Here is a 27348-nt window from a genome sequence, read left to right as displayed (position 1 = left end):
TATTTATTTAACTTCAGCTTGAGAGGTGGAGAGACCTGCTTTATTGAAGTCGTTCTTACCAAGAATGTTAAATAAAATTGCAAAATATTATACTTGTTGCAGACAAAAATATCTGTCCAGGGCAGATACAGAGGATAAACTTTTTTTGATTTGATGTACTTATACAAGGTAGCAGTCTTTTTAGTCAGTGTTGATCTGTATACTGAAACTGTATTTTTCCCGTTGTTCCACAATCCTAACTATAATACCTGAGATTGCTTTCTTTTCTTCAGGATGACATTAAATGTGGTCAAAAAATGTGAAAGGACTAAAGACAATAGGCCAGGTGGATACTGAGTGAAAACAGATTAGAATACAGAGAATCTTACAGAGCAAAAGTGCAGTGACTATGTCCTAGTTATGTCATACTTTCACCCCCAGTTAGATGTGAATGTTTTTTCTTAGAATATCTTCCTGAAGAACGCTTCTAGATAGGAAGATGAGCATTGTAACTTTGCTTCCTTTTTAGCCAAATGCTATGAAAAACCACGACTTCTTTAACCTCTGCACCCACCATGACCAACGCAGCTTCCCAGACAGAGCTCCGGTGGGAACACGCTGCCACCCAGGTGTCAGGCTGCAGGCTGTGCCCTTCTCTTATGCCAGTACTGGGCAGCAGTAGTGAGCACACGCGTGGGAGGTATGCCCAGGTGAGGAACTCCTCTGCTTTGTGAGAGAGGTGAGTAGATTGAGTACCCTTGAGTATCAGGGAGTGCAAGAGAGAGATAGACTACTGGAGCTGCACCTTGCCTTCCCTGAGACAGGATCAACAGGCAGACAGGACACTGGAGGATTCCTTATCCTCTCTTTGCCTGGCTGAACACAGTGACTTAAGGGATAGGGGGCAATGGCAACAAGTTCCTGACTGGAGCAGCAGATGTTTCCTCTGTGACTACCTCACCTTCCCAGGTGCCCTTGCGTAATAGGTTTGAGGCTCTGCAAGTTGAACTGAACAATAACGAGGATGATGGTTCATCTAGCTTGGAGGTGTCACCGACGTTGTTGGCCTATGCCTTGCATCAAAACTGCTTCCATAAAGAAAAAAAGTTGGGTCATTTTCAGAGGAGACACCCTTCTGAAGGGAACAGAAGGCCCAATATGCAGACCAGACCCACTTCTTAGGGAACTCTGCTGCCTCCCAGGGGCCCACGTTAAAGATGTGAAGAGAAAACTTTCTACCCTAGTATGGCCCTCAGATTATTATCCATTATCAATTTTTCAGGTAGGCAGCTATGAAGTTGCAACAAGAAGTCCAAGGGCAATCAAGACATATTTCAGGGCCTTGGGATATCTGATTAAGGGATCAGGAGCACAATTAGTGTTCTCCTCTATCCTTCCAGTTGCAGAAAATGATGAGGGAAAAAATGGGAAAAACCAGCAGATCGATACCTGGCTCAGAGCCTGGAGTCACCAGCAGAATTTTGGATTTTTTGATCATGTGTCTTCATGACAACAGGCCTGCTGATGACAGATGAGGTACGCATGTCGAAGGGGAAAAAGGATCTTTGCACAGGAGTTAGCAGGGTTCATTGAAAGAGCTTTTATCTAAATTTGAAGGGAGAAAGGGATAAAACCAGGCTCACTAGAGATAAGCCTGGAGGTGGCATGGCAATGTTTGAGGGACGGTGTGCTAGCAAGGTCCTTTGGTCTGCTCTCTCAGTGGAGGCAGCAGATGGAGATCCATGCAGCAACAAAGACACATGGGTTATTGATGTGTTAGAAACCACAGAAGCACCTGAGGATGGTCATGTAGGAGTTAAGGGTTTTCCCCCAAAAAAGATGTCAGGATCAATAACCCAACTGAAGTGTATCTACACCAACGCACGCAGCAATGGGCAAAAAACAGGAGGAGCCGGAAACCATTGTGCAGTGGGAAACCTATGATTTAGTTGCCATCATAGAAACATGGTGGGACGACTCACACAGCTGGAGTGCTGCAACAGATGGCTATAAGCTCTTCAGAGAGGATAGGCAAGGAAGGAGAGGCAGTGAGGTAGCCATGTATGTTAGGGATTGTCTAGAGCTTAATGATGGTGACAATAGGGTTGAGTGTTATGGGCGAGAATGAGGGGGAAGGCCCACAGGATAGATATCATGGGGGGAGTCTGTTATAGACCACCCAACCAGGATGAAGAGGCAAATGAAGCATTCTATAAGCAGTTGGGCAAAATCTCACAATCACTAGCCCTTGTTCTCATGGAGGACTTCAACTTACCAGATGTCTGCTAGAAATACAATACAGCAGAGAGGAAACAGTCTAGGAGGTTCCTGGAGTGTGCAGAAGATAACTTCCTGACACAGCTAGTGAGCGAGCCAAATCAAGAACGTTGCCTGTTGGGCCTGTTGTTTGTGAACAAAGAAGGACTTGTGGGTAATGTGATAGTTGGAGGTCATCTTGAGCATAGTGATCACGAAGTGATAGAGTTTTCAGTTCCTGAAGAAGTAAGGAGGGGAGTCAGAAGAACTGCTACCTTGGACTTCCAGAGGGCAGACTTTGACCTGTTTAGGAGCCTGGTTGACAGAGTCCCTTGGAAGGCAGTCCTGATGGGCAAAGGGGTCCAGGAAGGCTGGACAGTCTTCAAGAAGGAAATCTTAAAGATGCAGGAGCAGGCTGTCCCCATGTACCAAAAGACAAGCTGTCAGGGAAGAAGACTGGCCTGGCTGGAGACCTTTGGCTGGAACTCAGGAAAAAAAGGAGAGTTTGTGACATTTGGAAGAAGGGGCAGGCAACTCAGGAGGACTACAAGGATGTTGTGAGGTTATGCAGGGAGAAAATGAGAAGCGCTAAAGCCCAGTTAGCTACTGCTGTAAAAGAAAATTAAAAATGTTTCTATAAATACATTAGCAACAGAAAGAGAGCCAAGAAGAATCTCCATCATTTATTGGATGCGGTGGGGAACATTGCTACCAAGGATGAGGAAAAGGCTGAGGTACTTAATGACCTCTTTGCTTCAGTCTTTAATAGTCAGATCAGTTATCCTCAGGGTCTTCAGCCCCCTGAGGTGGAAGACACAGATCAAGAGCACAATAAACCCCCTATAATCCAGGAGAAAGCAATTAACAACCTGCTACACCACCTGGACACTCACAAGTCTATGGGGCCTGATGGGATCCACCCAAGAGTGCTGAGAGAGCTGGTGGAGGAGCTTGCCAAGCCACTCTCCAGCAGTCATGGTTAACAGGGGAGGTCCCAGAAGACTGGAGGCTTGCCAATGTGACACCCATCTACAAGAAAGGCTGGAAGGAGGATCACGGGAACTACAGGCCTGTCAGCCTGACCTCTGTACCAGGGAAGATTAGGGAGCGGTTGGTCTTGAGAGTGCTCACAGGGCATGTGCAGGATAACCAAGGGATCAGGCCCAGCCACCATGGGTTCATGAAAGGCAGGTCCTGCTTGACCAACCTGGTCTCCTTCTATGACCAGGTGACCCTCCTAGTGGATGAGGGAAAGGCTGTGGATGTCGTCTCCCTGGACTTTAGTAAAGCCTTTGACATTGTTTCCCATAATGTTCTCCTAGAGAAGCTGGCTCTCCAACTGGCTTGGACGGGTGTACTCTTCGCTTTCTAAAGAACCGGCTGGATGTCTGGGCCCAAAGCATTGTGGCAAATGGAGTTAAATCCAGTTGGTGGCCGGTCCCAAATGGTACTCCTCAAGGCTCGTTATTGGGGCCAGTTCTCTTTAATATCCTTATCAATGATCTAGATGAGGGGATTGAATGCATCCTCGGTAAGTTTGCAGATGACACCAAGCTGGGTGGGAGTGTTGATCTGCTGGAGGGTAGGAGGGCTCTGCAGAGGGATCTGGACAGGCTGGATCAATGAGCCAAGGTCAACAGTATGCGGTTTAATAAGGCCATGTGCCGGGTCCTGCCCTTGGGTCACAACAACTCCATGCAATGCTACAGGCTTGGGGAAGCCTGGCTGGAAAGCTGCCCAGTGGAAAAGGACCTGGGGATATCGGAAAACAGCTGGCTGAATATGAACCGGCAGTGTGCCCAGGTGGCCAAGAAGGCCAAGAGCATCCCAGTCTGTATCAGAAATAGTGTGGCCAGCAGAAGTAGGAAAGTGATTGTGCCCCTGTACTCGGCACTGGTGAGGCCACACTTCAAATCCTGTGTTCAATTTTGGGCCCCTCACTACAAGAAAGACATGGAGTTGCTGGAGCATGACCAGAGAAGGGCAACGAAGCTGGCTAAGAGTCTAGAGCACAAGTCCTATGAGGAGCGGCTGAGAGAACTGGAGAAAAGGAGGCTGAGGGAAGATCTTACTGCTCTCTACGACTATCTGAAAGGGGGTTGTAGCGAGGTGGGTGTTGGTCTCTTCTTCTAAGTAATTAGCAATAGGACAAGATGAAATGTCCTCACATTACACCAGAGGAGGTTTAGACCAGATATTAGGAAAAATTTCTTCAGTGAAAAGGTCGTCAATCATTGAAACAGGCTGCTGAGTGAAGTGGTTGAGTCACCATCCCTGGGGGTATTTAAAAGATGTGTAGATGTGGTGCTTAGGGACATGATTTAGTGGTGGACTTGGCAGTGATGGGTTAAACGTTGGACTTGATGATCTTAAAGGTCTTTTCCAACCTAAACATTTCTGATTCTATGAGTTTATGAAATAACTGTAGGCTTAACTGATAAAAGAAATACTAAACACAAACAGCTTCCGTTTGTGATTTTTTTTCCAACCTTCCACCTTCACAGTTCCTTTTTATTGTTTGGGAGATTTGGTTAGGATTTTTTGAGGAAGAAGGCAAGAGAAATCTTGTGGGTGAGTAAATTAATTTATTATTTTCTTGGTTTCCCTGCTGTTTATAAGGTACTCAGGAGTAGCTCAACTTTTTAAAGCAACAGACAAAAGATGGTTACAGAGATGAGGTCAGTGGTCTGGACCCTGAAGATTAAGTTCTTCATCTTTAGTTTCAATTATTTCAGATTCCCAGTCTGTAACAAGCAAAATCTGTTGTTGTAATGATTAAAAAAAAATCTTTTAACTCATTTTAGCTTGGCAAAAGAAACGGAAGAGTGAGATTCAGTCCTGCCTTATAAGTCATCAAGAACAGTCATATATAAATCATCTTTTGTTCAGTCTGTAGTTTTAATGAAGAGTAGTGGTGCGTTGGTATATTTGGCACAATGGGATAAAAATCTTCATTTTTGTATCCAGGCCAAGTGATGACAAGAGAAGCTCTTTTGCTGAGAAAAAAATAATGGAAAATATTGAAGTAATTATGTAGAAATAAACCCATGGCAGTGATTCAGGATCTTTCAGTTACTTTAAGTATAAATACATTATTTGCTGAATATCCTTTGAGGGTTTCAGCACAGGAATATTAGTAGAGAAATGTTACTGCTTATAAGTTGCACAAAGTTATCAAATTAATTAGTTGAATAATTGTGTAGAATAATTGTAGTTGAATAATTGTAATTACATTTATAATGGGCTGCCCAGTCCAAATAATTATCCAAAGAGGAATAACAGTGAAGGAAAAAATAAATTAAACCAAGCTTAATTCTGTTTTAAAGATTCAAAACTTACACTGGAGTATTCTTGCCCGGGACAGCAAAGTAGTGGAACATAAGCTTCCTTTAAGGTGTGGGAGAACTCCCTGGGAAGTCAGGGGGACTGCGCTGTTTGCTTTAATTACAGAGGTATTTAAGTGCTTTGCTGTAGTGCCTGCCATTGTACTGGATAGGGCTTGTATTCCTGAGTTCCTCCATCAAGCGACTGCATTTCAGGGGACACTTGTCCCCATATTTATCTTTAATAACTTGACCTGTTTGGAGATACTGGCATGTGACAGCTATAATCCACCGCAAGATCATGTGTTTCAGGATGAACACTGACTTTAGTGGCACATGAATGTACCAGAGGCTCGGTTCTCCTCTATTACACTCACATTAGTATGCACAATTTATTTTCATAAGAACTATCCTCAGCCACATATACTTAGCACTATAATCTTATTTGATTTCCAGCGTAGACTAAATTAAATCATGAGTTTTGTTTAAGTTCAGCCAAACTAAGTGGAACCACATATACAGTCAAAGTAAAACATACTAAAGCTGTTTTGCTGAAATTGTAACAGATTCTTGAAGAAAGATTTACCAGCTCATAAAAATCTTTTCATCAAAGTGTTCACAAAGAGCTATACAATTTATGTCTGCTCAAAATCTCCACCGAATCCTTTTTCTGTATTTTTCATCCTCTGACTAAATTTTGGCATACCTAAAAAAAAAAAAAAAAGTCCATTTGTACTTGACAATCCTTGAGAGAAACTTAATCTCTCTATCAGCACTGACATGTGCGTTGCACTGTATACATCACGTCTGCTCTGAAGCAGTTCTCATTCCTTCAGGACAGCTTCTTTATGAGTATCTGAGTACTGAACAGAACATACATAAACCAACTGGCAGATGTTCTTAGTAAATTATGTGAGGTTCACATTAAAAATTAGCCACCTGTGTGTTTATCTGTTCTTTTCTAAGTATTAATAAATTATTTAAAGCACTGAAATGTCTGTTTGAATTTATCAGTATATTCTTGTTCATAGGCATTTCTGTTCTAGTTTCCCAGGAATCAAAAAAGACAGGAGAATCCTTTAAATATAATTGTTAATCTATAGCAAACAGCATAATCTCTGGCTGCAGTAACAAAATTTCTTGCTCCCCCCCAAAAAAAATTTAAAAGAAACAAGATATTCAAGTTTCATCAGTTTTACAGCTTGCTTGTTTCTTTAACATAACAGATACCACCTGCTAAATATACAGGTCCACAGCAGTCCTAATATAGTCCCTCTCTTTGGGGACAGACAGAAATTTGCTACCTGAAAATTCTAATAGGTTCAGTTTTCCTTTTAAAAGTGGTTCACAGATAATAGCAACACAAAACATGCTCTTTCTTATTTGTGCTTAGTGAGAAAATTACATGATCAGTTCCTACTGCTGAGAATCTTGTTTGACAACTGAAATTCCTGAGATTCAGTAACAGTCAAATCTAGTGTCTGTTATATTTTTTGTTCTCCTGATTCTTGTCACCACGGCATAATTAAGCTAACTGAAAGCTATATGGCTTTTTGGCCCCTACCCAAGTTCAGGAAAAATTTATGAGATAGTTTGAAATGGTGAAATTAACAATTTCTGAATATGTGCACATCTGGAGATCAAACAAATGATCAGAGCCCTGGCACTTAGTTGAAATCTGGCATTAGGTACTATAAACCGTGGTAGTTCTTAAAGTTCTTAAAATTTAAACCAGCTCCATCTGCAACTAATCCGCTGCCTCCCAATTGTACTTGTGAGATGGGGGATCAAATAATAGCTTGAAGATCACCTGGTCCTCATAAAAGCCTGCTAGAAGCTTGGCTGAAGGGGAGTGGTGAATAGGCAGGCTGGTCCTGGCAAGAGGGTTAGGGTTGACAGAAAGAGCATGATTGACACCTTGAGCTTCTGTTGAATTACTTTGTTCTGAAACAGTCAAACTTTGTGTCTGAGGGACAAGGACTGAAGTTTTGTACTAGGAAGTGTTTCAACTGAGTGTGGTATAATAGAGCACTTACATTAGGGTCTTTTTTTCTTTCAGGAGCTTGATTTTTCTTATAAGCAGATTCCAAAATCACTACAAGTAACTAGGTCAATATGTAACTAGGTTCTTGCTCTGATTCATCCTGTCTCTTTTTCACAGTAAAAGCTGCTTAGGGATGTTAGTGAAGTTAGGTGATAAAAATAACATACATGGGAGCATTTTCACTTGTAATAAAGGTTTTCAGCTTCAGCTTTGCTGTCAGAAGGTTCTCTAAACATTCAGTATAAGAAGAAAATCATATCTTGTCAGGGATTTGATCTTTAATTTTTCCTCTTGGAAAAAGAACTTTGAGAGGTTTCATATCTTTGAGTTCTGAGCTGACACAGGTACCTGCCAAATTGTCAGAAGGGTAAATGTTAAACCACCATATGCTTCTTCATTATTTCTGACTGTTCAACTTCTTCAGCACGGAGCTACCTGGAAATTCCCCTCTGTAGTGCACAGTAGCCTCATGCATCGTCTAATGAGACCCCATACCTACTCTGAGTGTATAAATGTCCAGGGAGTGGGGTACCCAAAAATTTGGCTGAGATTTTGCTATTATTGTGTTACACAACCTAACATGTCTTAATGCTCATACATAACTTGGTAGCTCTGCTCCACTGCTAAGGTTACGAGAGGATAATACTGTATTGACACGAAAAGGGAACCTGAGAGGAGAGTGGAAATAAAATGCATCTCTAAAAATCAGCTCACTCTTGATTGATGTTACTGAAGAAAGTTACACAAGAGTGCTATAAAGAGTGAAATGGAGATGTCAAGGTTCAGATGTAAAATAAACCAATTAAACCATGCTGTTTGATATCAGATGAAGTCACACATGATGACCTGGTCAGACCAACAACATTAATGCATAAAAGCAGAAACTCCATCAAAACCAGATGCTACATCAGTGTTTAACTATCACAAGCATAATACATTTGGAAGTGAGTACTGTGAACAAGGTATTGTGAACTCACCTTCTATTCTTAATATAAGCACAATGCCCTGAAGAAAGCATCCAACTTAAATTCATCTTAAAAAACATGAATAGTGCTGTATAAATAGGGGGGAAAAAGGAGATTTAAAAAAAATCCAAGCCTTGTTGCTATGTTACTAGTCTTTGGAGCAAGATCATGCACACATGGAAATCAATGTCAGTTCTGCTTTTTTAGTTTTCCTCCTGTGTCATAACTCTCATAGTTCCTGGCTGGGAAACACATTATAACAGAGCCAAGTCTTAATAAACTGAGTGGGGTACTCCAGCTGAAAAGAGCATATTTTGAGCAGAGAGATTCAGTAATTGCTCATAGCAGGAATTGTAGACTTTTATTAATTGTATGCTGAGGCTGAGGGGTGCGTTAAGGCACTTGGAATGTGTGGCATAGAAGCCAGGATAGCTTCAGGAGACACTGTGGCTGAGAGGACACATTTCTGAGGCATTACTTATTCTACCTCTGCAACAAGGGACGAGGAGGAGGGAAAGCAGTACCCAGAGCATCAGGATCAGTATTGCAAGGGCATGGCTTCATTATACTAGATGCTGCTGAGGCAGAATGAAACAGTCCTGACCCCAAAGACTTGCAGTCCAAGTGAAAAAATACAAGAAACACATGGGATCACAAAGAGGAACATGCGAGGAAACGTGTTTTCATTCAGAGTAGCAGGCAGGAATCTCATCAGAACTGATGTCTTAACTGCTTGTTCGCTTTGCTTCCTATCTCATGAAAGCACTGAAATCTCCAACAAGGGAAAGAGAGCAAGTATATTGAAATTAAAATCTATGTAATGATGAAAGCTGCTCCAATCACTTGACATATAAGAAACAGTGAAAGCACTAAGTTAATATTTTGATTATTTTCTTCTTGCTTTCACTTAAGTGAGTCTAGGGCAAGGCCACCAAGATGATAGGGGGTTGGAGCATATAATATGTGAACAGAAGCTCAGAGAACTGCACTGGTTCATCTTTAGAAAGAGAAGGCAGAGAGGACATCTTATCACTATCTTGAGCTATGTAGTTTAAATTTAGCCTTGCTTTCAGTGTCGGGCCTGACCTGATGACCTCCAAAGGCCTTTTCCAATGTTTGTTTATATGATTGTAGGAATGAGGGCTGGAAACCATCGTAAATGAGGATTCTCCAAAAATTATTTTACCCAATGAACTTAATATAAAACATCATGATGTTGGGAAAATCAGAACAATTACCAACACTACTATGACACATTTTGGGACTGAAGACGAAATCAGATGAGGGGTCACAAAGTCCTTAGCTTATGTATGACAATACAGTTCAAAGGCAACAAAAAAGCCAGCTGTATGGTTTCAAACAGCCACAAATATTAGCATAGTTAGAAAGTTAGCTGTTTAAATAATCCCCAGAGGGAAAATAGACACTTCTCCTTCCTTTCCAAATCAAATACACAGAGCTGTAATTGCATAAGAATTTTGTTCAATTTATTTGTCTTTCTAGCACTTAACTTCAAACCTTGTCTCTGCAGATAAATTCAGAAAACTTTTTGAAGTCCTAAAAGATTAGGGCAACACACAAAGTATAAGCAAAATGATTTCTTTATTTTCCCAAATGGAAACTCTGGAGGTAGTCCTCAAAACATGTATTTCAAATACAACCTATCAGCATACATCTGGCTGGCTGGACACGACCGTAATAATTAACAGTGGTATTTTCTTTTTTGCCCAGATCAAACCCAACAGTCTCCAGTGTCTTATGATACACAGGATATTCACTAGGAGTTAAATCCTCCAATTCTCCAACGAGTCTTTTGTCTGCCTTTTAATAAAACAGATCTGCAAAGGTTGTAAGGGGAAAGGAAACCTCTCTCTCTCTGTCTGATTAGACTGTAGGAAGGCAACTGAAGCAGTCCATCATCTCTACCCAAACTGTTTATCATTACTTTGGGTATATACCTTGGATTTCATTCATATTATTTCATATTTTATGATGAAAAGTATAGGTCTGTATAGGTCTACTGTCTATAAACAGAACAATGATGACTAGATCATACATCTACAACAGAGACATCTACATTTATTCATTGAATCCCACCATTTTTTTTATTGAAATCACTAAAACAATATATCAAGGTGGATTTGTTGTATTTTGGCCATAATCCAGTTTGGACAATGACATTCTTCCCACTAAAACTTCCATGTAAGTAGTGCAAGGACATCTAAAGGTGTAGCTTGGTCCTGAAATGTTTGCTATGCTGGTATTTTTCATTCAGTACTTTCTGCATATAAACAAATACTGCTATTTTTTTCCCTTAAACAAAGAACAGCTTAAATTCATTACATTTTTATCAACTGTCTATTTAATTTGATCTTCTGGCAGCATCCATTTAAAGAAAAGACTATATACAGCTCTTAACATTTTCCCTCAAAATAGATCCTTCAAAGCAGGTTTATTAAATGTGTGCAAGTTTATGAATAAACAAATAGTCTTTCTTATACTAGGATTTGTTCACCACATTAACACTCAAAATTCTGCTCTCCCAGGTACATATTTTAATCGGGTTTCATTTTCATTTAGAAGGTGTTCTAGAAAGAATGAACAGATTTTAAAAAAAATAGGTCTGACTAAACTAATGTATTTTGGAAGATATTGTTTTTAATTAATTAACAAGGTTTTCTATTTTTAGGGAGAAGTCTATTTCAGCAATTTGAATCCTAACACAGATAGTAGAGGAAGTCTGCTTACACATGTAACTGCAACTCCTGTAAGACAGCAGGGATCTTATGAGGGAATACACTTTTAAAAAATGTCTGAAGCAATTTAAATATGATCCGTGAATGACTTCTCGGTGGATTAGCCCCTAACCTTTAACTTCTGTGACATTAGTCACATCTCATCTTGACATCTATAATGGAATATTCTCCTATTCAGTTGCTTAAAAAATGTTGTGTTTGACTTCTGATTGACCTCTGATGAGAGTTGATCTCTTTAAAAGGGTTTAACAGTTGTAGATGCATTTATCTTTCTGTAAAAGACTAATGATACATGAAAATTATTTCTACAAAGTATAAAAAATAGAGCAGAAAACATTTCCTGAGATTAAAAATAATGAAATAAATATTGCTGGGCTTGCTTCTTTCCTTTAAATCTGTAGAATTATTTTATTCCAAAGAATCATAAGAAATTTCTTAAGTGTTCCTCCAATCTACTAAGAAAACCCATTATTACAGAGGAAAACCCAACAAATTTAAAGGAGGAACACGTTCAAACTGAGAACCACACTGATAATGAGTTTTATGTTATTTCTCACAAGAAAATGATCTGAAATAGTATTTCAAAACACCGCTCTCTGCAATCTTACTAAGTAAAGTATTTAGAAGGATATCTTAAAGACACATCTGGTAAATGGTAGCTCTAGAATCTGGAATGGCCAATTATGAAAGCTTTTAGTTAAAGAAAAAGACATCAAGACTTTGCATAGCATTCCCCATTAAATTGAAGAGTAAGGTTCTGGATGCAGAAATAAAAAAAGGAACAGCACCCGGATCCACAGCAGCTGATTTGATGAACAAGGCCCTAAAAAATTAACCCTACGTTGTCCCTTACAACAAGAATTTTTCTCTTTCATGTAACAGAAAATATTAATTACAGCCTACAACAGCTTACGTAGAGGTTATATATTATTATCCTGTTAACCTTTGTTCCTCCAAAGCTGGTAGGATTCATGTCAATTCAGCTCTGTTAAAATATAAGGATACTACAAAAGTGCTCAAAGAGATGCATTTTTTGTATGATGAAGACAGAGGATTTTTTAACTGATTACAAGTGGGTATTTATTTAAGCCAAAGATTTTTTTATGTCTTTGTGTTTGAGTGTCAAATATGATATCATATGTTGGGCTGGAGGACCAACATTTGGGAAATTGTATGACAGAAAATCCAGGAAATTCTACAATTTGCTTTGTATTACATTGTATGAATTCCTTAAAGATATAGTGCCAGCTACTATGCACAGACACTGTGTGTTCCTTGGGTCTCTACTTGACAGGAAATTTGGAACGGTTGCTTAATTAATGATATTTAAACATATTAATTTTAATTGAAATATGCAACTGAGAATCAGTCTATTATTATTCTCCTTTAGTGAGAAAATCCAAACCAGGAACATATTTAATCAATCACCCCAGAAATTCTCTTTCCTCTCATGGTGCACAGATACTTACAGTGACTAACAAGATCACAGAATCACAGAATCGTTAAGTTTGGAAAAGACCTTTAAAATCATCAAGTCCAACCACCAACCCAACACCACCGTGCCCACTAAACCATATCCTGAAGCGCCACATCCACACGTTTTTTGAACACTTCTAGAGATGGTGACTCCACCACCTCCCTGGGCAGCCTGTTCCAATGCTTTACCACTCTCTCAGTGAAGAAATTTTTCCTACTCTCCATTCTAAACCTCCCCTGGTGCAACTTGAGCCCATTTCCTCTCATCCTATCACTAATTACTTGGGAGAAGAGACCAACACCCGCCCAGCTACAACCTCCTTTCAGGTAGTTGTAGAGAATGATAAGGTCTCCCCTCAGCCTCCTCTTCTCCAGACTGAACAACCCCAGTTCCCTCAGCCGCCCCTCATTAGATTTGGGCTCCAGACCCCCACCAGCTTCGTTGTCCTTCTCTGGACATGCTCAAGCACCTCAGTGTCCTTCTTGTAGTGAGGGGCCCAAAACTGAACACAGGATTCGAGGTGCAGCCTCACCAGTGCCGAGTACAGGGGCACGATCACTTCCCTACTCCTGCTGGCCACACTATTCCTGATACAGACCAGGACGCTGTTGGCCTTCTTGGCCACCTGGGCACACTGCCGGCTCATGTTCAGCCGGCTGTCAACCAGCACTCCCAGGTCCTTTTCCTCCAGGCAGCTCTCCAGCCACTCCTCCCCAAGCCTGTAGCGTTGCATGAGATTGTTGTGACCGAAGTACAGGACCCGGCACTTGGCCTTATTAATCCTCATACTGTTAACCTTGGCTCATCAATCCAGCCTGTCCAGACCCCTCTGCAGAGCCTTCCTGCCCTCCAACATTTCAACATTCCCACCCAACTTGGTGTCGTCTGCAAACTTACTGAGGGAGCACTCGATCCCCTCATCCAGGTCATCAATATAGATATTGAACAAGACCAGCCTCAGAACCAAGCCATGGGGAACACCACTTGTGACCAATGGCCAGCTGGATTTAATGCCATTCACCACGACTCTCTGGCCATCCAGCCAGTTCTTTACGCAGTGAAGAGTAAACCTGTCTAAGCCACGAGCCGCCAGTTTCTCCAGGAGAATGCTGTGGGAGACGCTGTCAAAGGCTTTACTAAAGTCCACAGCCTTTCCCTCATCCACTAGGTGGGTCACCTGGTCATAGAAGGAGATCAGGTTGGTCAAGCAGGACCTGCCTTTCATGAACCTGTGCTAGCTGGGCCTGATCCCTTCGTAGTCTTGCACATGCCCTGTGAGCACTCTCAAGACCAACCGCTCCATAATCTTCCCCGGTACAGAGGTCAGGCTGACAGGCCTGTAGTTCCCCAGATCCTCCTTCCAGCGTTTCTTGTAGATGGGTGTCACATTGGCAAGCCTCCAGTCTTCTGGGACCTCCCCTGTTAAGCAGGACTGCTGACAAATGATAGAGAGTGGCTTGGCAAGCTCCTCCACCAGCTCTCTCAGCACTCTTGGGTGGATCCCATCAGGCCCCGTAGACTTGTGGGTATCCAGGTGGCTTAACAGGTCCTTAACTGCTTCCTCCTGGATTATGGGGAGTTTATTGTGCTCTCCATCCCTGTCTTCCAGTTCAGGGGGCTGAATACCTTGGAGATACCTGGTCTGACTATTAAAGACTGAGGCAAAGAAGGCATTAAGTACCTCAGCCTTGTCCTCATCCTTGGTGACAATGTTCCCCTCCCCCATCCTATAAGGGATGGAGATTCTCCTCGGTTCTCTTTTTGTTGTTAATATATTTCTAAAAGCATTTTTTGTTATCCTTTACGACCATGGCCAGATTGAATGTAAAACCTGATCAGACAGTTTTTCAGACGATCATATACAACTGATCCTGATGTCCTATAGACTTTTATTTTATTTCAGCAATCACATGTAATCCAGCATAGCACAGGGAAAATGGGTCCTTGTAATACAGATTTATCTGCATACATTATATTTCTCAACCATCTTTCCAGATGCTTTAACATGAAATCTGCTCAATTCTGAGGGTCAGAATTTCTGCCTTCCTCAGCACAGATTTGACTTCAGGGTAACAACAAAGAACATAGAGATCAATCCTTTTCTCCAGGTGTGACAACTCTTAAGTTTTTCTAGCTGAAAGATTTTCAATCCTTCCTTTTCATTCTCTCTAGAAAAAAATTACGAAGTAGCAGCTGTCTTAGTGAGTCACCAGAACTAACATGTGTAACAACAATATTTATTACCAATCTTCAGATGGCATAAATTGCAATAGCTCCCTTAATATAAAATGGACTGTGTCAATTTATACCAGGAAAGTATATATTGGGATGTAGTGTTCCAAATAAATTCAAAGAACCTGTTAGAAGAATCATGGAGAATTATAGAATGGTTTGGGTTAGAAGGGACCATTAGAGCATCTAATCTGTCCCCTCTGCAATGAGCAGGGACATCTATAACTAGATCAGGTTTCTCAGAACCCCGTCCAACCTGACCTGGGATATTCCCAGGGATGGGGCATCTACCACCTCTCTGGGCAACCTGGGCCAGAGTTTCACCACTCTTATTGTCAAAAATGCCTTCTTTATACCTAGTAGAAATCTGCCCCCTTTTAGTTTAAAGCTATTACCCCTTGTCCTGATGCAACAGGCCCTGCTAAAGTCTGTCCCCATCTTTCTTATCAGCCCCCTTTAAGTACTGGCAGGCTGCAATAAGGTGTCCCCAGAACCTTCTCTTCTCCAGGCTGAACAACCCCAACTCTCTCAGCCTTTCTTCATAGGGGAGGTATTCTATTGCTCTAAAGGAGAAATGTGATTATTTACATCAAATCATATAACTTATCAAACTTCAGGCATTTTGATTTTGACTTTAAGATCCTCTATCTCACATTTTTCACATTAAGAAGCTCATGCCTCACTATGTTAGCTACTATGCTATTGTCTACACCCTGGTCTTCACAGGCATAGCACTTCATGAAGATTTTTTAAAAAGGACCAATTGATTGCTTCAACTAGCCTGAGCTATGAAATGAATAATGAGGAAGAATGCACCCTCCACCACCCTTGAACCTGAAAATATTTTCTGTTTTGAGACTCTGAATCAAAAGAGAAGTGATAGAATCAAAATCAGCTATTTTTATTCACTGCAAGAACAGCAGAAAACAATTGAGTCTATAGTTTTGGAAATATTCTCCAGAAGTCTATGACTGGGAACTAAAGGAGAAATTCTGTTTCTCAACAACTGTGAAACTGTGAAGACAACAAACAGATACATACATTGCAGTCTGTGTTTTATTAAAAAGATGATATATTATATTACTACAGCATGGTTTTTCGCTAACTGAATATACATAGTATATTAAAAGGACAGATCTTTTCAACATAAGCCGAGATGAACCTTATATTTATTATGCCTGCCAACTATCTTATTTCATCAAAGAAAATATGAAAACTGATTTCTATAGTATGTTACAGTGTTTAGTTAATAAGATACAGGAACCACCAAGACATTAAGAAATGACTGACAGCAAGAAAAAGAACAAAAAAATAGAGAAGAAAGAGGATCTGTTGGGAGAATTATGTACCAGCCTCTACATTCTAATTTCATTCTAGACCTTTTATTAGTCATTAAAGTGTAAGTAAAAAAAACCCACCAAACCCAGCAGTAGAGAAGACAGAGTAACTTTTTACGACTAGGTTCACTAGCAATATGCTATGTGTGTCAGTTACACAGAGCAAGACATATGTGGTAAAGTTTTAATTAAATTAATTAGGACAAGGACTTATTTTTTAAAATGTGTAAGTTATTTTAATGGCCTAAAAGCAGTAGTCACTTTCATGGTAAGATGGATAAGTCACCAGTGTGACTTAGGAGCCTCTGTCCCATGACCACCTAATTGTTTTTGCATACAGCGCAAGCTGAGGAACTCAAAGCTAGTTGCCTCAGGTTACAGTGATTGCAGAGAGCTCATTTTTAGTATGCAAGATCAGTAAATTACCTTCTGTGGGAAAAAACATTATTTCTCCAAATGATTCTAGCTTTAGATGTTCCCCAAGGCTTCTCATAAAGAAAAAAATGTATAGAAGTTGTCTGCTTGTATACCAGCAATGTGTCCCATTATCCACCTTCCTTGACATAGTTCTTTACACTAGGGACTCTGCAGGATGAAGAATACTGCCTTCAGCTGATTTTCTTTCTAAGGAAACAGTACAGATCCAAACTTCATTATCCAGGCTACATTTAACACCAGAGCAAACCAGTCCCGTATCTTGATCCTTGGAAGTCATTTTCCCAAAGAGGACTGATTTCCCTCCCCCACCTCATCCATCTGCATGGCAAGATGATGTTGCTATTAAAATAACATTTAGGAATTTTGAACTTGTATTTATGCAGTGCAAGACATTTTCATTTTATGAAAATTTTGACTGTATATTCTGTAAACTCCACTTATTTCCTGAGTGTCTTTAGGTGTTTGTCTTGCTAATTGCCTACTGTGACATGTCCTACATTTACATGACCTGAGGTGAACAAGTTTGGGTATTTCTCTAATCTTACTAATGACTGACAATTCTGTTGCCATTGTTGAGCTGCTGCTATTTCCCCAGGAAACAAGGTATGTGCATTTGCCTTAGCTGCCTCCTTATTCATCTGTTAATTTGTCTCCCTGCATTATCTTCCTAATCACCTTTGAACATTTTGAACAAATCTGAAAGAAGGAGAAAGTCTAAAAAAACATTGAATTCCTGCAAGTTTTGTGAAAATAGACATTTGCCTATTGGAAAGAGATTTGAATTAGCAGTGCCGTTGTGGGAAAGACAGATCAAATTCAGACAGATAGGACTCATAGATCAGACAGACAGAACTATATATTTCACTCAGACAGATGGCTGGCCTGCCAACATGACAACAAAGAGCATGTGTACTTCTGGATTATCCGTAGCACATGTTAAATCTTTCCCAATTGTTGCCTGAGTTCTGCCATGGTTACTGCTGCAGAAAGGTTTGGCGACTAACAACACAAACCTGTAAGAGATCAGCCTTCATTAGCCTCACAAAGCATTGGAAATTTCTTTTTTTGTTGTTTTTTATGTTTGCATTAAATATTTACAATATCAAATCAGAATAAGTTCGTATTATTTTTCTGTTCTTAAAATAATCTTATCAATCAACGTTCAAGATGTAAAAGCACAGGCAATATAACTAGGTGTGTTCTCCTTTATTTGAATCTAAGTCAAACAAAAAAGAAAACTTATTTCCAGAGATGTATCAGCTAAGAATGTCAATCATAGACCCTTCAGGAGAAAATAGATACAAAAGACATAGTGATGAAGATGCTATTTATAACTAGTGAATTGTAGAGCTGAAGTGTGATAATTGACTCAGTAAGTGTCATGGTTTAACCCCAGCTGGCAGCTAAACACCACGGAGCTGCTTGTTCACTTTCCCCTGGTGGGACGGGGGAGAGAATCGGAAGGGTAAAAGTGACAAAACTCATGGTTTGAGATAGACAGTTTAATAGGTAAAGCAAAAGCCGCGCACACAAGCAAAGCAAAACAAGGAATTCATTCACTACTTCCTAGCAGCAGGCAGGTGTTCAGCCATCCCCAGGAAAGCAGGGCTCCATCATGCATAACGGCTACTTGGGAAGACAAAAGTCATAACTTCGATTGGTGCTCCCTTCCTTCTTCTTCCCCCAGCTTTCTATGCTGAGGATGACATCATATGGTATGGAAGATCCCTTTGGTCAGTTTGGGTGAGCTGTTCCATCTGTGTCCCCTCCCAGCCTCTTGTGCACCCCCAGAGTACTCGCTGGTGGGGTGGGGTGAGAAGCACAAAAGGCCTTGACTGTGTAAGCACTGCTCAGCAATAACATCTCTATATTATCAACACTGTTTTCAGCACAAATCCAAAACATCGCCCCATAGTAGCTACTATGAAGAAAATTCACTCTACCCCAGCCAAAACCAGCACAATAAGTCAGCAATATATTTGTTGAGTTTGTACTTCCAAAATTATTTAAACTTTAAGACAGCAAAACCTTTTTTATAAGAAATTTAGAATTGCATTTTCCCTTTACCTGACCGTCTTCAAGGCTATCGCACAGCTGTCAAAATCATTACATTTTGAAGCTCAACTTCTTTTATTGATCATTGTAAGTTACTGTAACAGCAACACTTAGAAGGCATTGTATGACAAGTGAAGACATGGAAGCTATGCTCCTCAGTGGAGAGAACTGAAGTGGAATAGCATGGGGCTTTCTGCCAGCTTCTCACCTGACAAAACTGGAGACCACCGAGATCTGCTCAGCCATCTATTCTTATTCCTTCCATTAGACATTTCCCTTTCATTAAGAAAAGAGAAATACAGAGCTGTCTATGCTGACTTTGTACTGCAGAGAAGGAATCTGCAATGTCCTCCTGAAGACACATTTTCATCCTTCTTTGCTTTGCAGAGTGGAACAGACAATTTCATGAAGGTCAGGCTCTGGTTGACACCACTACTGGAACCAGCTCTGACACTTTTAATGATGCTGCCCACACCTGCCGTGGTATGAACCATGGCCTGTGACAGGGTGTACTACATATGGGATATAATGACCAGTTACATTATGTGATGCATAATGGGTGGCCACACTGAATTCAACATGACCTTATGAACTTTTTTGATGAAAATATTAATGATTATAAGCTGTTTGCTTAACTTTCCTATGATTAAAATTGATCCCCTGTGGCTATAAAAAGAGAAAAAATGAAAAAAATATACGATTCCCTTTTAGTTTTAAGCATTGCCACAGATTTGCTGAGTCTGTATAAATTGCATTTGTTTTGTGCCTTAGCACCCCCCTCTAAACTAAGAATTAAGAGTATTTCCCTAGTTCAAGGTCTTTTTTAAGGATACGTTCGTCAATATTTGTAGAGTGCCAGAGATGTCTAACTGATCCCAGAAGAATTAATTATACATACAAAGACCAAAATAGAATCAAGAAAGTAACTAGCTGAAAAATATTAGAAATGTTAGTTCATTACTTACACTGTATAGAGTTTATACCGGACTAATTATTGAACAGCCTTTCTTTTCCTATTGCTTGTTACATAAATCACACCACTGCACTCCTTTCAGTTTCCTTGCGGACAAATCCTAAACTGTAGAGGTACAAAGTCCTGGCTCACAAGCAAATCATTCACAAAGCTCTGGCTTACAAAGAAGTATTTAATTTAAAATGAAGTTTCATTTAGTCTTTAGCTTCCTACTGGAAGATGAAACAGTGTTATACAACAGGGAAATTTTGTTGTGAATCCTGTGTGGTCCACCCCAGGATAAAAACCTATTGTTGCTAAGAGGAAAGACCTGGGTGAGGCACAGGGTGGCAAATACGTCATTTGAATTCCTTTGCACACAGACTAACAAGCCAAGTCTCCTACCCAGTGCATATAAGTGACGTAGTGGTTTTGATAGACCTTTGCTGAAAATTCAGGGATGAAAAGTCCTAGCTATTATTTATTTTTAAGTCAATTTATAAAAGGCTGTGTTTCTACAGCCAAAAGTTCATACTTAATTCTTACGGAAATTCTGTGCTAGGGCTAGTGCAGAGAATATGCTCTGTTTCCATGGAGGGGAATCACAGTAATCCAGCATGCAGCTGGGGGATAAAGAGGGAAGGCGAATTAGAGAAATCCTTGTTGCCTAACTTGTGTACAGAGGGCCCTCTGGCTGCAAGGTGCTGTGTCACTAGCACAAGAAGAGCCTGTGGTAGGCTATTTGAATGGAAGAAAGAAATAGTGGATTTCAACAACCACTGAGAGAAAATACAAACCAAAAATCAGCAATACAAATGGGAAACAACAGTTCTCTTCAGATATCTAGCTCTGCCTAATGCTAAATTAATGGAAAGCTCTAGGAGTGGAAAGCGCAAAAAATGTAGTTGTGAGATATAATGAGAATGCATTATTGTAGTTCCAGGTTTCATTCTGTTAATTTATTTCCATGCATATTGATTTTTTTTTAAGTAAAAAACTCCAAACAATAACTTATCCTGGCGGGATTTAAAAGCTGCTGTGAAAGACAATGCAAATTACTCTTTATCCCTTAGTCAGAGACTATAACTATTCTTTAATCACTTGTCAGGTTTTGTTATCATACCACTTAGACTTCATAGGTGTTCACACTGGAGCAATAAAGTTGGTTCTCTCACACAGCAGAACCAAAGGAACCTCAACCAGATCTTGACAATGAATTGTGGACAAACTGAAATGAGGATTATTGAAAGATAAAGGTGAAAAGGGAATGCATCGCTCTGACCTCTGCACTTGTTTGTTTAACTCAGAACTTCAAAGGAGAGACTAACATGGGAGAATACAGCACAAAAGATAGGAAATCCCAAAACAGATAAACATCTATGAAATATTGAACACGGTTTTATTCTAAACCAATTCCTTCATTACACTTTGGTTTTATTCCTGTATTTTCAAGGTCTTGTTATGGTTTCAGGTGAAATTATAGCTTTTGCAAATTTACCACAGTGGGACAATCAGTGTTCTAGTCTTTCATTATGGTTTTTTTAAAAGACTTTTTTACCTTTTACAGGCTGAAGCCAGATCCAATACCTAAATTTTACTGGAAAATATTTGCTAAAAAATCTGTTTAATATTATTTACATGTGTCGTTCAAAAAAAGTTTTACAAGGCACCTGGTAAAATGATACATCTGATCAAAACTCTATTTAGGCCAGTAAATTGTTTCCAATAGAGTCTCGATATGAATGTCTAAACAAAACATAAGAAGAGAGAGTAAAAATAAAATTATACAACCCTGTAGTACTTTCTGTATTTCTGTGCTGTCTAGCGCATACTACATGTTACAGTACGCACGTTATCACCTAAAGCTGAATTATAGATATTTTTCTCAGGTAACATTGGGAACTGAGTTCCTTTCTGACTCTTTCTTCAATATTATAAAATGTTTCATAAGTATCATGTTCAGACAAGGAACAAATGTGCATGTGCTGGACAGAGCAGGATTTGGCTCACAATTAATACAAGGGGAAAGCAAATAAATGCATGTATTTTTCCCAAACAAGACCCTTCTTATCTGATCCTTTCCTACAGTTTTCTGGTCAGAGTGTGATAAAAATGGCACACTGCAATGCTAAGAACTTCAACTTTTTTCACCTTCCAGATGTAAATCTTTGCAACCTCTCATTTCATACATTGTGTTTCTATTTTTAAAAGAGCTATTTCAGTAAGTATTGGCAACTTTATAACAACTGTAAAAGCTGCAAAAGACGATTTGTGGTCATGATCACCAACCACTCATTTAGACACAATTCCTTTAATCTTTAAATGGACAAGGTGGTATTATAGCAGGCTTTCATTTCAGTCTTGATAACAAGTTTTGGATATTCACGGGAAGTAAAAAAACAGACCAAATTCACACAGAATCACAGAATCATTAAGGTTGGAAAGGATCTTCGAGATCATCAAGTCCAACCGTTAACCTAACACCACCATGCCCACTAAACCATGTCCTGAAGCGCCACATCCACACGTTTTTTGAACACTTCTAGAGATGGTGACTCCACCACCTCCCTGGGCAGCCTGTTCCAATGCTTGACCACTCTCTCAGTGAAGAAATTTTTCCTACTCTCCATTCTAAACCTCCCCTGGTGCAACTTGAGCCCATTTCCTCTTGTCCTATCACTAATTACTTGGGAGAAGAGACCAACACCCGCCCAGCTACAACCTCCTTTCAGGTAGTTGTAGAGAATGATAAGGTCTCCCCTCAGCCTCCTCTTCTCCAGACTGAACAACCCCAGTTCCCTCAGCCGCCCCTCATTAGATTTGGGCTCCAGACCCCCACCAGCTTCGTTGTCCTTCTCTGGACATGCTCAAGCACCTCAGTGTCCTTCTTGTAGTGAGGGGCCCAAAACTGAACACAGGATTCGAGGTGCAGCCTCACCAGTGCCGAGTACAGGGGCACGATCACTTCCCTACTCCTGCTGGCCACACTATTCCTGATACAGACCAGGACGCTGTTGGCCTTCTTGGCCACCTGGGCACACTGCTGGCTCATGTTCAGCCGGCTGTCAACCAGCACCCCCAGGTCCTTTTCCTCCAGGCAGCTCTCCAGCCACTCCTCCCCAAGCCTGTAGCGTTGCATGGGATTGTTGTGACCCAAGTGCAGGACCCACCACTTGGCCTTATTAAACCTCATACTGTTGACCTCTGCCCATCGATCCAGCCTGTCCAGATCCCTCTGCAGAGCCCTCCTTCCCTCCAGCAGATCAACACTCCCACCCAGCTTGGTGTCATCTGCAAACTTACTGTGGGAGCACTCGATCCCCTCATCCAGGTCATCAAAGAAGATATTGAACAAGACCAGCCCCAGAACCAAGCCGTGGGGAACACCACTTGTGACCGGCCAGCAACTGGATTTAACACCGTTCACCACAACTCTCTGGGCTCAGCCATCCAGCCAGTTCTTTACGCAGTGAAGAGTAAACCTGTCTAAGCCACGAGCCGCCAGTTTCTCCAGGAGAATGCTGTGGGAGACGCTGTCAAAGGCTTTACTAAAGTCTAGGGAGACAACATCCACAGCCTTTCCCTCATCCACTAGGTGGGTCACCTGGTCATAGAAGGAGATCAGGTTGGTCAAGCAGGACCTGCCTTTCATGAACCTGTGCTGGCTGGGTCTGATCCCTTGGTTGTCCTGCACATGCCCTGTGAGCACTCTCAAGACCAACCGCTCCCTGATCTTCCCCGGTACCGAGGTTGGGCTGACAGGCCTGTAGTTCCCAGGATCCTCTTTCCAGCCTTTCTTGTAGATGGGTGTCACATTGACGAGCCTCCAGTCGTCTGTGACCTCCCCTGTTAACCATGACTGCTGAAAAATGATGGAGAGTGGCTTGGCAAGCTCCTCCACCAGCTCTCTCAGTACTCTCGGGTGGATCCCATGAGGACCCATAGACTTGTGGGTGTCCAGGTGGCATACCAGGTCCTTAACTGTTTCCTGCTGGGTTGTGAGGAGTTTATTGTGATCTCCATCCCTGTCTTCCAGCTCAGGGAGCTGAATACCCTGTGGATACCTGGTCTGACTATTAAAGACTGAGGCAAAGAAGGCATTAAGTACCTCAGCCTTGTCCTCATCCTTGGAGACAATGTTCCACCGCCATATCCAGTAAGGGATGGAGATTCTCCTTGCCTCTCTTTTTGTTGTTAATATATTTGTAGAAGCATTTTTTATCCTTTATGACTGTGACCAGACTGAGCTCTAACTGGGCTTTTGCCTTTCTAATTTTGTCTCTGCTTGACTTAACAAGATCCTTTTATTCTTCATGAGTTGCCTGCCCCTTCTTCCAGAGGTGATAAACTCTCCTTTTTGTCCTGAGTCCCAGCAAATTCTCCCTGTTCAGCCAGGCCGGTCGCCTTCCCCGCCAGCTCTTCTTACGGCACATGGGGACCACCTGCTCCTGTGCCTTTCAGTTTTCCTTCTTGAAGACTGTCCAGCCTTCGTGGACCCTTTTGCCCTTCAGGACGGTCCCCCAAGGGACTCTCTCAACCAGTGATCTGAACAGGCCAAAGTCTGCCCTCCGGAAGTCCATCGTAGCAGTTTTGCTGACCCCTCTCCTTACTTCACTCACAATTGAGAATTCTGTCATGTCGTGATCGCTAAGCCCAAGACGGCCTCCAACCACCACATCTCCTACCAGTCCTTCTCTGTTTGTAAACAGCAGGTCCAGGAAGGCACCTCCCCTGGTGGGCTCACTCACCAGCTGTGTCAGGAAGTTACCTTCCACACGCTCCAGGAACCTCCCAGATTGTTTCCTCTCTGCTGTGTTATACTTCCAGCAGAGTGATCAACTTTCTTATCTCTGTGGATAATGTTTCCAGTAATGGAAAATGTTGTGGACCACATTCAGGAAAGAAAACAAGAAGTCCGTCAAGCACTGGTTATGGCAGGAAAACAGGGAAAAAAGCCAGTTTTGGAAGAAAATAGGCAACCATTTGAGAGCATGTGTGATAAAAAGAGGAAACACAGGCCAAAGATAAACCTTTTGATATTGGATAACTTTAAAAGAGCTAACTTTTGTGACTTAGACCTACCCTGCTGCTAAGTTATGATCTCAATATGAAGACACTGAAATCACTGTGAATTTTTCTGTTTATTTGAATGAATTTTGCATCAAGCAATGGCAGGGGATCACAGCATGTACTGGGTTATGATCCGTCCATTTTGGAATATAGAAAAAATTGTGCAAGATGAATACTTTGCTGTCTTTATTCATTGCTAATCACTTGAGTAACAATTATTTTTTGTATACTGCTATAATTTAACTTAATTTACAGTTTAGTAATTCCACTTATGCTATCTGCCCCAAAATTTGCAATAAATGACCTGCTGTTGTATACAAAATTTCACTTGAATCAGAATGTAATTTCTGAATCACCTTGCAATTTTTTCTAGTGTCTTTTTAAGTCTGCTGTTCCCGCCATAACCTGTCCTTATGTTATATCATCTCATATCTAGGTTCAAATAAGTTTCATGGCCTATGAGGATGTCCAGAGTGAACGTCATAATATAACCCACTATATTAATGAAAAAAAAAAACAAAAAAAAGTGTCTGGAGTTCTTTTTGACAAAATTTCCAAGGAGTCCATTGAGATAGGTCATCTGAGTAGAAACTGCAGGGTCATGTCCTAAAAAATGTCATTGACACATCATTCACCCACAGACAGATTCTTTCTTGCTGTGGTTCAATCCATATTACCCTTAGCCTCCTGTCAAATCAGTTCTTGTCTTCCAGGAAGAGAACTTCCTGGAACAACAGTGAAAAATGTCTATAAAGAAACTGAGACAAGAAAACTATATAGAATATATAGAACATTTAAAAAAAAAAAATCAAAAAAAAAAGACCAGTGATATTGAAACAAAAGTCCAAAATGAATGAAATAGAATTGTTTATGTCTGCATTTCTGAAATATTCATAACAGTCACACTGGATTTTTGAAGCAATTTTATTCCTTCATAGGATACTTTCCAGACTGAGGATACTTTACCCTAAAACCCAGCCATGCTCTATAAACTTCCCAGTCTCTTCTTACAGATTGTCATGGTTTAGCCCCAGCCGGCAACTCAGCCCCACGCAGCCGCTCGCTCACTCCCCCACAGTGAGATGGGGGAGAAAACTGGAAGAGTAAAAGTGAGGGAACTCACGGTTTGAGATAAAGACAGTTTAATAGGTAAAGCAAAAGCCGCACACAAGCAAAACAAAACAAAGAATCCATTCCCCACTCCCCATGGGCAGGCAGGGGTTCAGCCATCTCCAGGGAAGCAGGGCTGCATCACGCGTAATGGTTACTTGGGAAGACAGACGCCATCACTCCGAACGTCCCTCCACCCCTTCCTTCTTCTTTGTCCCAGCTTTATATACTGAGCACGACGTCATACGGTATGGAATATCCCTTTGTCCAGCCTGGGTCAGCTGTCCTGGCTGTGTCCCCTCCCAGCTTCCTGGGCACCCCCAGCCTCCTTGCTGGCAGCCCAGCATGAGAAGCTGGACTGTCCTTGGCTACTTAGCAACAGCTCAAAACATCAGCACGGTATCAACATTTTCTCATCCCAAATCCAAAACACGGCCTCACACCAGCTTCTGTGAAGAAAATTAACTCTATCCTGGATGAAACCAGGACACAGATCCTTGTCACCAATTTGAATCTTTAGAGCAAAAAATATAAATAACATAATTTTAATTATGTCAGTCAACTCTTTTATTAAGAAATATGTAATTTTAAATGGTTAGAGAACCAGACGAGCTTTATGACTTCTTCTGAAGTTGTCCTGTCTAATTACACAGAAATGACAAGACTATCTTAGGATGTTGAGGAAGTGGCTGGATTACACAGAAATCTCTACAGGTAAGGTAGAATGTATAGATACTTGTATAGCTGAAATGTTAGTAGTTGTCATTAAAGCTGTGGGCCTTGCCATAGGACCTAAATACACATGCATCCTGAAGGAACATCTGCTACCAATTCTGCGTAGTTGCTTCCCATACCCTTAAGCATATTTGAGTGCTTACCATATGCTGGTACCTTTCATACTTGACAGCATACATCTAATGCCAAGTCTGCAATGCCAAAACCTCAATGCCAAGTTTATACAGTCTGTCACAGCCTTCAACGAGCCAAGGGTTTGTATGCTTCTGGTGACTGAAGGCCTTTGGTCTTTGCACCAGTGCTGCAGTCTTCCCTACTGACTTTTGCCATTGGAAAAACACTGTTGTTCAGTGCCACCAGCACTGAATTGCCTTTAAAGTGTATGCACACTTCAGCTTGAGGCAGCTGTTGGTTCAGCTGAGTGTTTTGTGAAGGTAATAAATATTCAAAAAATGTGTGGATGTGGCACTTCAGGATATGGTTTAGTGGGCACGGTGGTGTTGGGTTGATGGTTGGACTTGATGATCTTAAAGGTCTTTTCCAACCTTAATGATTCTGTGATTCTGTAAACCAAAATTTACAAGGGATTCTGGAGAAATTAACAAAGTGTTAAAGGAGG

This window comes from Phaethon aethereus (assembly GCF_964289735.1).
Source record: "Phaethon aethereus genome assembly, chromosome: 1".
In the NCBI taxonomy this organism is placed as follows: Eukaryota; Metazoa; Chordata; class Aves; order Phaethontiformes; family Phaethontidae; genus Phaethon; species Phaethon aethereus.
Note: the sequence above shows the minus strand (reverse complement) of the source record.